Below are 11,934 nucleotides of genomic sequence, written 5' to 3'. Positions count from 1 at the left end.
GGAAGCCCCTGGGAATGTCACATTAGCCTGGAAGAGGCCCTGTGTGTGTCATTTATGTTTGTGTTTGGGTACGTGTCGACTTTGACACAGTCTCATGAGTAAATTCACACACAAATTAGACTTCTTCCAATGACCACCACCTCTGGCCCACAACTAACCCACACTGGCATCCCAAGCAACACACCAGCATGCAAGCTTTGAACACAAAACCAGCCAGCCTTACTATTATAGGGAATATTCCGTTATTCCAGGAGTCTATGAAAGAGACACACACACACACACACACACACACACACACACACACACACACACACACACACACACACACACACACACACACACACACACACACACACACACACACACACACACACACACACACACACACACACACACGTCATTAACTCTATTAATAAATAGTGTCACTTCCTGACTGTTGTCCATTTCATGTTGCAGGACTTCAGACCTGCTACAACCGTTCTATAGTGGCGAGCAGGCTGCACAGACATCAACATATCAACATAGTGTTAGGGCTACAAATATCCCCAGCAGCTTTTACCAGCCAGTGGAGAGAGGTCTCTGTGTGTGCATGTTCAGTCTGGTAGCAACATACTCATACCCCAAGAGGATATTCCTTTCCGTGTTCTCCATTTCCCACGATAAAGACGTTGTTAAAAATGAAATGCTTTTTAGAAACTGGCAGATCCACTTTTCACTTTATAGGCTGGCATCTGAGAAGCAATAATAAAGACATAGCAAGCATCAATATTTCAGCACTATCAACTCGTTGGCCCAAATTATTTTCCATTTAGTGGTACTTGGTTGAAACCTAATATTAGTAGACGGTTGGTGTTGATAACGTCGATGAACTGCCTGCTTAGAAGGAGCAGCACGTGCACTGTTAGTGCACGAGTCCCGACGAGTCTTTGCATCAACGCACACGTTTTTAGCGATCCCTTTTGCTCCAGACGCCACCAGCATCTGTCTGCTCACCCCCCGTCCCGACACACTACGAGGGCATACATTAAACCCCGCGAGGGCGAGCCAATAAAGAGTCTCTGTTATAACATACTGCTCCTGCCAGCCTGAACCGTGGTTTGAAATACACCATCCAGAGCATCGGAGCGGGCAGGGTGATGGGTTCGGCTATATGTGGAACAGAAAACACACACATCTGAGAATTATTAATGTAGGGGCTGTAGCGCGCAGCGACCTTCTAAAAATAAGACTTTTTTTTCTTCTTTTTGAAGCATCTGCTACGCATTAGATCAGGGAGGGAGCCCTCTTCACACAGATCCCAGCTTGTCATTAGAGCTACGGGCAGAATGAGAGAGAGAGAGAGGGACCCACGGTTTACCCCAGCTTCTCTCCCAACATCAGGCAGTAGAGTTGAAGAAGGGTGTTTTCACAATTAGCAGAATATTAATCAAAATGAAAACAAACGCTAAACAGAAGTTAGGAGTCGTACCAAGACGATTGCGTTTTCGATTCTTGACCCTAGTGGTAGGCAAGGAAGTTGCACATTGAGAACTAAGAGAAGGAGGACGGCAAACCAAGTTCAAAGAGAGGGGTGACCGAGATAGACCGTAGAGGTAACCCTGGTTGGCAGCATCTGATTCCGGAATAGTCTCCCTGGCTAATTACCAGGCCCCTCTGCAGTTAGCCAGATGGTCTCTGGTCACCCGGAGCCGGTGGTTAGCTTGATAAGAGACAAGAGAGCTGGACAGAGCAACGGAGAAACACACATGCAGGATCCGATCGCACACAGCTGGACAAGAGCAATGTGATATCCTCTCGGGCTAATTAGAGAGCCAAAGTAACACTTTAATTAGAGAGAAGCACACGCACGCACGCACGCACGCACGCGCACACGCACACACACACACACACACACACACACACCTTCCTACTGGTCATTTCCCCATTAGTCACGATTTATCTAGACCACAGCCATATTTATCCGCACCAAACACTGCCAATGCAATTGTGCACATTACTATCAAAGCAGCTCAGAAACCTTTTCATAGAGAAGAACGCAAGGGCAGTGCTGGTGTTCCCCACCGCACACCATCTTCATAAGAAGACTCAGCCACCCTCTACAGCGCAAGGTTGAGGTCGAAGAGGACCGTGGCGCGCCGAAATCAGCAGGGTGCTCACCCCAAGAAGGAGAGGAAGAGAGACTAGAGGGAAGACCAGGCTGCTTTACATTCCACGGACGACTTTGGGAAACACATGGGACTAATGACGCACACGCACACACACACACACACACACACAGCGCCGGAGCCGAGAGGCCGGCATGTCCCGGCGATGCCACCCCACCCACGCAGCAGCGACAGCGAGGAGTCATTCATCCGCTCAGCCACCAGCACCGTGTTGGGCTGTGACTCTGCTGCAGCTCAGCCTCCATATATTACCTCCGTCACACTGAGGAGCAGCTCGTCACACACACACACACACACACACACACACACACACACACACACACACACACACACACACACACACACACACACACACACACACACACACACACACACACACACACACACACACACACACACACACACACACAAACACACACAAATACTGATGAAGATAAATGTACTTAGGTAGGGACTATTTACATCCCAATCATGCATCTACTGGTAGTTTGTTCCATTAGCGGTGCTGGATCTTGACGAACCATGCGTACAAGCACATATGTTGTATTTCATGCACAGTTTGTTTGGGCAGGGTTTTAAACCCCATGTTTCTGGTTTGTTGTGGTCTCATGTCAAGGCTGGCTGGGTTCGTTAATTCACGTCCTCTGGCGTCTCTGCGTTTCTCTAAAACGTTCCCTCAGCCACGATAAACATTTGATACATCCCCCGAGAGAAACATCACATCCTACTGAATCAAATAAGGCCGCTAGCTGGCGGACACGTTGTTGTTCTGCTCGTTCAATTTACCACGGAACAACAAACACTCCTTAGCAGCAGGGACTTCCAGGAGACCATGGAAACCTGCCTCTTATCAGCTCTGGGGGTTTGTGTACATTTCCGTTTATAACCAAGCAGTCAATAGATGCTGACAGTCAGTTGCTTCCACTGCCCATTTTCCTAGCCCAACACATGCAAATACCACACACACACACACTGAGACACGCACGCACACTGAGACACACACACAAACACACACACCTTCCCCCCCACCCACCCATACGGGTGACAGCTGTCCCCGTGAGGACAGGAGGGAAGATGGATTTAAAAAAAACAACAATAACTTTCCTCCAGTCCTCCGACTGTAGAAACCCTCCACTGCAGGCCTTATTATGACTCTGACTCCCCTCTGTAAATCCCGCTACTTTCTGGTTGCAGTGGAACAGAACTCCAGTTCTAGTAGATAGAGGATATATTTTTCCCCATTGAGTGAGGCATGAATAATCATTTAAGTTCAGATCATGATCCCGGAGTAATCAGGTATCAGGTGTCGCGATTACACTTGGATCACAAGTGATTCCCTACAGCCATGCATTTAATTGTATTAAGTAAAGGCCCATTTCATATGCTGTGTTAATGTAGCACCTGATGTGAACCAAAGCTCACTTTGACCCGTTGTAGTGGATCTGATCAAATCAAAGCTACAAAGTGTAGATATACTGTACTTGGTAGTTTGGTTATGAATGAGGGAGTTTAAATGTCCAACAGTCCGTTCAACTAAGACACGCAGACTGCTGGCTGAGAAGCTCGTCAGCAACATTTATGATCAAACGACAGGTGTGTGTGTGTGTGTGTGTGTGTGTGTGTGTGTGTGTGTGTGTGTGTGTGTGTATTTATTTGTGTATGTGAACGAGTGTGTGTGTGTGTCTGTATGCATGTCTGTGCATGTGTGTGTGTATGCATGTCTGCGTATTTATACGTGATTGTGTACGAGTGTGTATGAGTGCATGCATGCGTGCATGTATGTATGTGTGCATGTGTACGAGTTGGTGTATGTGTGTATGTGTACGAGTGTGTGTGCATGTATGTCTGCGTATGTATGTCAGTGGGCCACTGCTGCAATGCAGTGCCGTGTGGCCTGAATACTAATAGGACAGACCTCGATTGCGCTTCCCTCCCCACCGCCCATCCACCCCTCCCTCGAGGAGTCACTTGTTCCCCGCCAGGCAGATGTTGACCCGCACTCGCTGGACATAACTATTTTTTATTTGTCCTCATCCAGTACTACAGAGACTGAGTCAGATTCACACAGTGGGATATCAAAACTCTACGCGCTAGCCCGGTGCACGGTGTGTGGGTAGTCTTTCCCCAAACACAAGCCAAGGACTGTTTTTTGGACGGTACATGTCTATGTCAGTATTTACAAATCCATTTTAACCAATATGTTTCTTCAAGTATGTTGGGTATGTACATATTATCCATATTAACCAATTCATTTATACTAGTAGGTTGGTATGTAAACATCCATCTGAACCAATAACTTTATACTAGCTTGTTCAGTACATATCCATATTAACCGATACCTTTCTCCCAGTATGTTCAGTATATCCATATTAACCAATAACGTTCTACTAGTATGCTCAGTATATCCACATTAACCAATAACTTTCTACTAGTATGTTCAGTAGATATCCACATTAACCAATAACTTTCTACTAGTATGTTCAGCAGTACTTAGCCACATTAACCAATAACTTTCTCAGAGCCACGGCCGACACTGATTAAAAAGGTCAGCAAACTAAACAAACCAATAAACAAACCAGATGTGAAGTTAACTGGCTGTTCTTTCAGTCGGCCACACTGCCAACAGGACAGAGTTTCAGTTCTTTCGCTGCTTATCGTTTTCAGATGAGGGGAAAGGTTGCTGTTATTCAATCTAAAGGGTTCACATTGTGCACTGATGCTTATGTAGATGCCTCAAAGAGTAAAAAAAAAGAATAAAGAGCAAAGGATCTATTACACATGCATAAGCAAAAGACAGAGCGAGAGCGAGAGAGAGAGACAGAGAAACAGAGAGACAGAGACAGAGCGTGCGAAAGGGCGAGAGATCGGCGTGCGGGTGTGAATAGCCTGTGCCGCCTGTGTGTGGTTGTAGCGCGCGCATGCTAACGAGCTGCCCGGCCGCCGCCAGGGAAAGTGAGGAGGAGAGAGCGCTGAACAAGATAAGAGCCATAAAGCTGACAGCTGGACCTGACTGGACCTCTCTCTCTCTCCCCCCCGTTCGATTCTAGTGCTTCCAGCTTGCGTGAGGTTCCCTGCCTCTGCTCCTCCTCTGTTACCTCAGCCTCGGTCTCCAACTTGCGGACCCCCACTCCTCCCTCCTCCTCCTCCTACTGAATGAATGGCACCCAGGGGGGCAGGAAGCCACCGTTCAGGAGCCCCAGCGGGAGTCGCTGCCTTCCTCTGCTCCTCGTGCTCTGTGTGGTCCGACTCGTTCCCCTCTTTCTCGTAGAGGATGAGTGCTTGAGGGGCTTCGTTCGGCGTTGTTAAACCTCTTTATTCCTCATGCCCCGTGTTTATTATAGTGTAGGGTCGGCCTTAATTGGCAGAATGTGGGTTATGGATTTTTTGTGAGCTTCCTGTGGGCTTAGTTGAGAGATGCAATAGGAAAAAGATTTAAAGGGATTTAAGTTTTAACTCTGGGAAAGTTATAGTTTCCAAATCATGTTATAACTCGCAACATTCTGAAAATAGACCTGAAAACGCTTGAAGGGACTTCTCCTTTATCACTTAAAATATTATCAATAATATGTTGGGAAACTCTATTTTTGTAGCGCAAAGGTCTCCAGGTAGATTTAAAACAAAAATGCTAATTTGCTCCGTAATTTAAATTGGCTCATTGTACTGTTACAGTACCGTACTATCACTGCAGATGTGGCATCAGCTTTGCATCACGGTGCATATTCAGGTCAGAGAGGGTTTACCCCACCACCCTCCCCCACCCCACCCCACCCCACCGCCGCACTCCTCAATATAAGCTGCCGAGGCATTTTCGCACTTATCTCGTGTTCTCCTGAGAAGTTCAGACTCTCTCTGATCTACTTTTCCATGCAGTAGCACCCCCTCAGCCCCCTCACCCCCTCCCCGGGATCCTCTCTGTGTTCCCCAGAACAGCCCTGAGGTGTTGTCCCGGTTAATCCCGCCGGGGCGAGCTGGCAGGTTCAGCGGCAGGTCAAAATCATGAGGAAACATCAGCACTAAGCGTTCACAAGGAAGGAACACAAATAAAATAGTAAAGTGCCAGGCAGGAATAAGCGGTTATAGTACAACCGCTTCAGTTCTGTTGTCACAATAATCACGCTAAGTTTTTAGCAAGAATATCTCCGTCGCCCGATTCTGAAGAAATAAGCAGCCAGCAGATGCAACAGCAGATAGCAACAGGAATGGAGCGTCTCGGTGCATGATAGCGTCACTGGCAGAGAGTGTCAAATCAAGCGCTCCCTACATAGCACGCGGGCAGACACAACTGATCAGATAACCGAGCCGACAATGCATGAATAGACGACATGATTTCGTCATAGTCGCTGTTTTTGACTCGTCCGAAAAACGTTGGAGAACATGTCAAACGTTGTTGGCTTAAAAAACGATCCATTGTGTGTGCGTGTGTGTGTGGCCCCTCTATCAGGACATGACCAGCTTACATGTGGCCTCAAAGAGCCACACACACACACACACACACACACACACACACACACACACACACACACTGAGGGCAGGTTCCCTATCAAGCCCGCTCTCTTGTCTTTTCTTGGCTCGGCTGTCCCAGTTTTCTCCGATCTTACCCCGTCTGACACACATTCCAGACACAGCCCGAGCGACAGGATTCTGAGGACTGGAACCAATCGACCACACAACCTAATTCTCTTGGCTTAGCAGGTTTTAAAGCCATGATCAAAGACCGAGAAGAAACCGTGATAACTCAACTAGAGTCACACTTGAAGCAGTGTAAGGCAATCTCAGTGCCAAATCGAATAAGGCTGCAGAACAGAATCGCACCGTAGTTCGATTAAGAATGCCAAGGCGCTGTTCCACATCTTTAACCGCCCTTTCAGAGTGGGCAAGCACTAAAGAATGCACCACAATGACGCCATTGTTGTTCTTCTGCCAAGTGGCAGGTGTCCCTACTGTGGTGCAATCTGACATCAACGGACCCCACGGTCAACTGGGATTTCAGGGGTGTAGATGTATTCGAGCCTGCAGTTTACTGTCTGCTTTGTGACATATCACCCGATCAAGTCACACCTACTGTAAACACCCTGGGGTGATAAAAAAACATATTTCACAACAATTACAGGTATGACATACAGGATGTGAGTCAGCGCACCGCGGCACAATGACGGGAAGCTAGGGGAATGGTATGAGGAACTTTCAGAGTGACACAAACAAAAACGTGCAAAAACAAGGTTTTCCCTGAAGGGGAAATGTAAATCATGATGGCTTCTCCTGAATTTTTAACACATCACGAGTGACACGTTACGACGAAGTACGCCAGTCAGTGTAGACCGAGGGAAAAGACTGAGACATCACAAGGACGGACACACTGCTTTGTGATTGGCTGAAGCATAACTACACAATCGCACACACTAAGGGTTGAGTTCTGAGTTTCGGCTAGTTTGTGCACAAAGAATGTCCTGGAAACCACTTGTGTAGTGTATAATGTTATGGTTTAGAGCTACAGCACTTATAAACCGTTCTCATGTGTTAAATTAAGAGTCAACATTGCCCATGTGTCCCAGTTTGAGTCAGACTTCTGGGTTCGCTAATTAGCCTGAGTGGCCCAGCAGACGGGAGCCGTCAGGCCGGCCTCCCAGCCCACGGTTCCCCGGGCAACGTTCACAGCAGGCCGAGCGTTAAACTGGAGGCCAGGAGTTGACTATTAGTTCATTGTAGGATTTCTCCGCCTACTGCCTTCAATAAAAGAAGGGAGTAATGACTCACAGATGAGCGGCATTGGGGTCAGATAACGCCGGAGTGGAGTGTTGGGGTATTAGGGACTGTGTGGCCACGCCATCTTGTCCAAACAGTTAGCCATAGTCCATCATAGAATAGGGAACATTATTGGACAGATATGATTTGAAATGGACTGTTGTTTGTTGATATAAAAATGTAGCACTTTTACTGTCTTACGGCTGACATTTGTCAACTTGACAAAGAAGTGAAGCAACAGATCTGTCAATGCAGTTTAGTGATTGTGAAATTTGGGGTTCTTGGCAATTTCATGACGGCTTGTTTATTGTAATGATCCCTAATGACCTGTAAATTGTATTTCACAACCGGTTGGAATCCGGAACAGGAGGGATGTCATCCAATGCCTGACACCTTGAACCCCAAGAGGTCATACTGCTTAAAACCAGCCGAGTCCCAAATAAGAACAAACTAATAAACAAATGGAAATAAATGGAAGGGTGGCAAGGTGAAAATAGATCAAGGACCAGACACTGAGGCTGTGTCAAACCATGAGAACACCTGACACTTGAAGAGTGTTGTGTAAGTGTTTTTCCATTTATTTTTGTGTACTTGGATATTGGATATTCCACAGTGTTTTTAAGTGTTCTTGATATTCAATTGTACTTGATTAAATAAAAGCCCCAAATGTTTTTGCTTGTTTTTTGTGATTTCCCACACTGGGGTTTAGGATTAGAGGCGTCAGATCTCCTTTGAACCTGTGCTCTGGGAGCCGTTTCCAACGCTGCGTGCAACACACTGCAGGAATGAGGAGAGCCTTCAGTATAATCGTACATGATTGATCCTAATTGTCACGGCGCTGAAGGGATGTTTCCGCTCCATTTACCGCCGAGACGACTCGGGCCTGTAAACAGGTCCGATACCTTCCTGCAGCGCAGTACTGCAGAGAGAGCAGCCCAACGTATAAGTGCACCCATAGGAGCTCGTCATTAAGGGAGGGTGGGGCGACGCGGAGCTAGAGCGAGCACAACGGAACGGAGACAATCAAAGCATGTGAGCCAACGTCTAAATCAAAGCGTGGTCATGCAGAGGAACATTAGAACATTATCCTAGCTGTCTTTGTTGTATATGGGTATTACGGGGAATGGGTTAACCTTGCGATTATTGGTGCTTGGTACTTGGTTCTATGAACATCCTTACTGTACAGACACCAATGCATTGTGGGGCCCCCCTGGTGGCTCACCGGGTAGAGGGCGTACCATATAGGCTCAGTCCTGAACGCAGCGACCCGGGTTCGAGTCCTGCCCGTGGTCATTTGCTGCATGTCCTCCCCTCTATCTCCCGTACCTTCCTCTCTATCTCACTCTATAATAAAGCATTGAAATGCAAAAATAAATCTTTAAAAAAAAAAAGACACCAAGGCATTGTTTCTCCTTCTTCTGACAATTGTACTTATTGTAGGTCACTTTGGATAACAGCGTCTGCCAAATGCCTAAATGTATACATGTGTGAACAACATTGCTGCTTTCCACACCTTCTGCCATCTGAAAACACAGCCTCTCTGCCCGTCTGCGGACTGCGGAGCGGCTGGAAGGGTTCCAGTGCGGGAGACATGTTGGGGATGATTAGAAGCGGGGATACACTAGGGAGGGCCGGCTGACCGTCAGAACAGCACAACGCCGACTTGTTCCAAATAAAGGCCCTCAGAACGCAGCCTGTGTGTATGTGCGTGCGTGTGCACGCGAGTGCCCGTAGATATTAGGTTCTGGTTGCGTGCGTGCGTCGCCTCTTTATGCATGTGCTCATTCATGCAAATGGTGGTACCGAAAAAAAACCCATTCCTTTTGTCAGAAGGGGCCAGTGTCACGCAGTGAAAGGCTCATTCTAAATGTTTTACCCGCGGTGAAATTTTACCCGCCATGCCACTGCACACATGCGCCGCCTACGCCCACAGACACACACACACACACACACACACACACACACACACACACACACACACACACACACACACACACACACACACACACACACACACACACACAAAAACACACACACACACAGTAGAAACACTCGGCCCATTCAGAGCTCTCTACATAGAGGGCGTCTATGCTGAGGGGAAGTGGGACACAGAGAGCTCACTGAGAGGATGAACTCCACTCCAGCTCCTCTCCTATCTGTGTTATCTCTATTTATCCTCGGCCACGGCATCACACATGGACCGCCGAGCTAACAGCGTGTCAATCACAGAGACGCACCCGAGCACGACGTGACTGGGGAGAATACTACAGGAAGACTAAATAAATGTACCTTTAGTGAAATTATGAGTAGAAAATGACTGGAATCAGACAGTAATGGAGTCAGTATACCAGTGATTGTGACTTATATATATATTATACATACATATATATATTTAAACACTGACTACTGGTAATAAAATATAGGCTCCTATAGGCTTTCATTTATTATTATTATGTATCTATACCTACTGTATATGCACCTGTTGCGCAACAAATTTCCCTTTGGGGACAATAACGATTTTTGATGTTGAACATCCATAATCCATTATAGACCCATTTGTGTAAACACTGACACTTAGGAAAACAAGGCAATAAAAATCGTAACGGTAGCAATTTACGAAGTGAGTCAATATTTGAGCACCATTAGAATCATAAGCATGAATCCAATTTGAATACAGGCCCGGTCCCCGGGGTCTCCGGGACTCAACTGGAGGGGCTGGAACCTGAGTCCAGCTCACCTCCATCGCCTAGGGGCCTCCGGTGCCCTGGCAGATGGCAGCTACCCCCCTGGCCCGCAGCTGATGGCTCCTTCCCCCACTGAGGGATAGGGTGTGTGTGTGTGTGTGTGTGTGTGTGTGTGTGTGTGTGTGTGTATGTGTGTGTGTTTGCGTGTATGTTAATGTACATGTGTGTGTATGTTAATGTCTGTGTGTATGGTAATATGTATGCGTGTGTGAGTGTGTGTGTGTGTGTACACGTATGGTTATGTGTATGTGTGTGCAAGATGCCACCCACCCACTCTCAATATGACCCTAATTCAACGCGCTGTTCAGAAGCTGGAGGACAGATGGATGTTCCACTTGTCTCAGTCGTTCTCTCTACAGCTTCCTTCTTGCCCTCCTCCCTCTCATCATACTTTCCTTCACTTATTTCAGATTTGCCCTTGGGGACGTTGTGTGTTTATGTGTGCACTGAAAAGGGCGAGGCAGTGGGGTCAGGAGCAGAAAGGTTTAGTGAGGATGACAGAGTGCACACACACACACACACACACACACACACACACACACACACATAAATATGCGCTCACACACATATACACAGTTGCTGTCGGGGACCGGCTGTTTACACACCTGTCCCGAGGTCTCTGGCCAAGATTTGCGCGCGTGCGTGCGTGCGTGTGTGTATACAGGGGTCATATTTGATTCAAAGTTAAAGGAACAAAAGGGAAGTAAGTGTTATCAAGAGGCCAACTTGAGATAAAGGCTTGATTCAAAAGGTTCTGCTGTGTCGAGTTTCACATGAGAATAGTTATTAATATCCAATACGTACGTGTCCCTTGGTAGAACAATGAATGAATCGACCAATAGCAAGAACCTTCGTATGTAATGAAAAATGGAAATACACCTAATTATTTGTGGCAAGGGACATCCAGTACCAACAACATACTGTCAATAATATCGGTTTTGACAGAAGACAATAAAACGTGCAAAAAGGTTGCTGAAAATCCATAGAATGAGGCGCATGGCCAGAGAATAGTACACACTAGTGCTACACATTCAAATGAATCAGACTTCAATCAAGACCTCAAAGCATTGGCCCACAGACTCCATCCAGTCCTCCTAGACACACAGGTTTCAAGGAAGATTGAGAACGTCCCTCTTTTAATCCTATGATAACATTCCCATCTCCCAATCTAGACGTCAAATATAACTGCGGTAGGTGTGGGCATAAAACACTACCAAAATTGTTACCCTGTGGAGATGTGTGTGTCTGTCTGTGTGCGTTTGCACGTGTGTGTGTGTGTGTGT

At 46.9% G+C, this 11,934-nt stretch overlaps 1 protein-coding gene and 2 long non-coding RNA genes across 4 annotated transcripts in view; all 3 read right to left on the bottom strand.

Moving 5' to 3' along the window:
• epb41l4b (erythrocyte membrane protein band 4.1 like 4B) overlaps nt 1-11,934 on the bottom strand; it is a 27,621-nt gene that overhangs the window by 14,210 nt on the left and 1,477 nt on the right. The gene's annotated exons all lie outside the window — the stretch shown is intronic.
• LOC132468103 (uncharacterized) lies at nt 2,100-3,250 on the bottom strand. Of its 2 annotated transcripts, none has more exons than XR_009528164.1 (2): nt 2,539-3,250; nt 2,100-2,438 (listed from the first exon to the last, which is right to left on the bottom strand). It is a non-coding gene; the product is annotated as an uncharacterized LOC132468103 (long non-coding RNA). The 2 variants fall into 2 exon arrangements; XR_009528163.1 differs by having other exon boundaries at nt 2,549-3,250.
• LOC132467840 (uncharacterized) lies at nt 8,094-11,921 on the bottom strand. Its single transcript, XR_009528100.1, has 2 exons — nt 9,907-11,921; nt 8,094-9,828 (listed from the first exon to the last, which is right to left on the bottom strand). It is a non-coding gene; the product is annotated as an uncharacterized LOC132467840 (long non-coding RNA).

This window comes from Gadus macrocephalus, chromosome 11 (assembly GCF_031168955.1).
Source record: "Gadus macrocephalus chromosome 11, ASM3116895v1".
In the NCBI taxonomy this organism is placed as follows: Eukaryota; Metazoa; Chordata; class Actinopteri; order Gadiformes; family Gadidae; genus Gadus; species Gadus macrocephalus.
The sequence above is the reverse complement of the archived record's forward strand: the minus strand, read 5'-3'. Positions and strand labels throughout refer to the sequence as shown.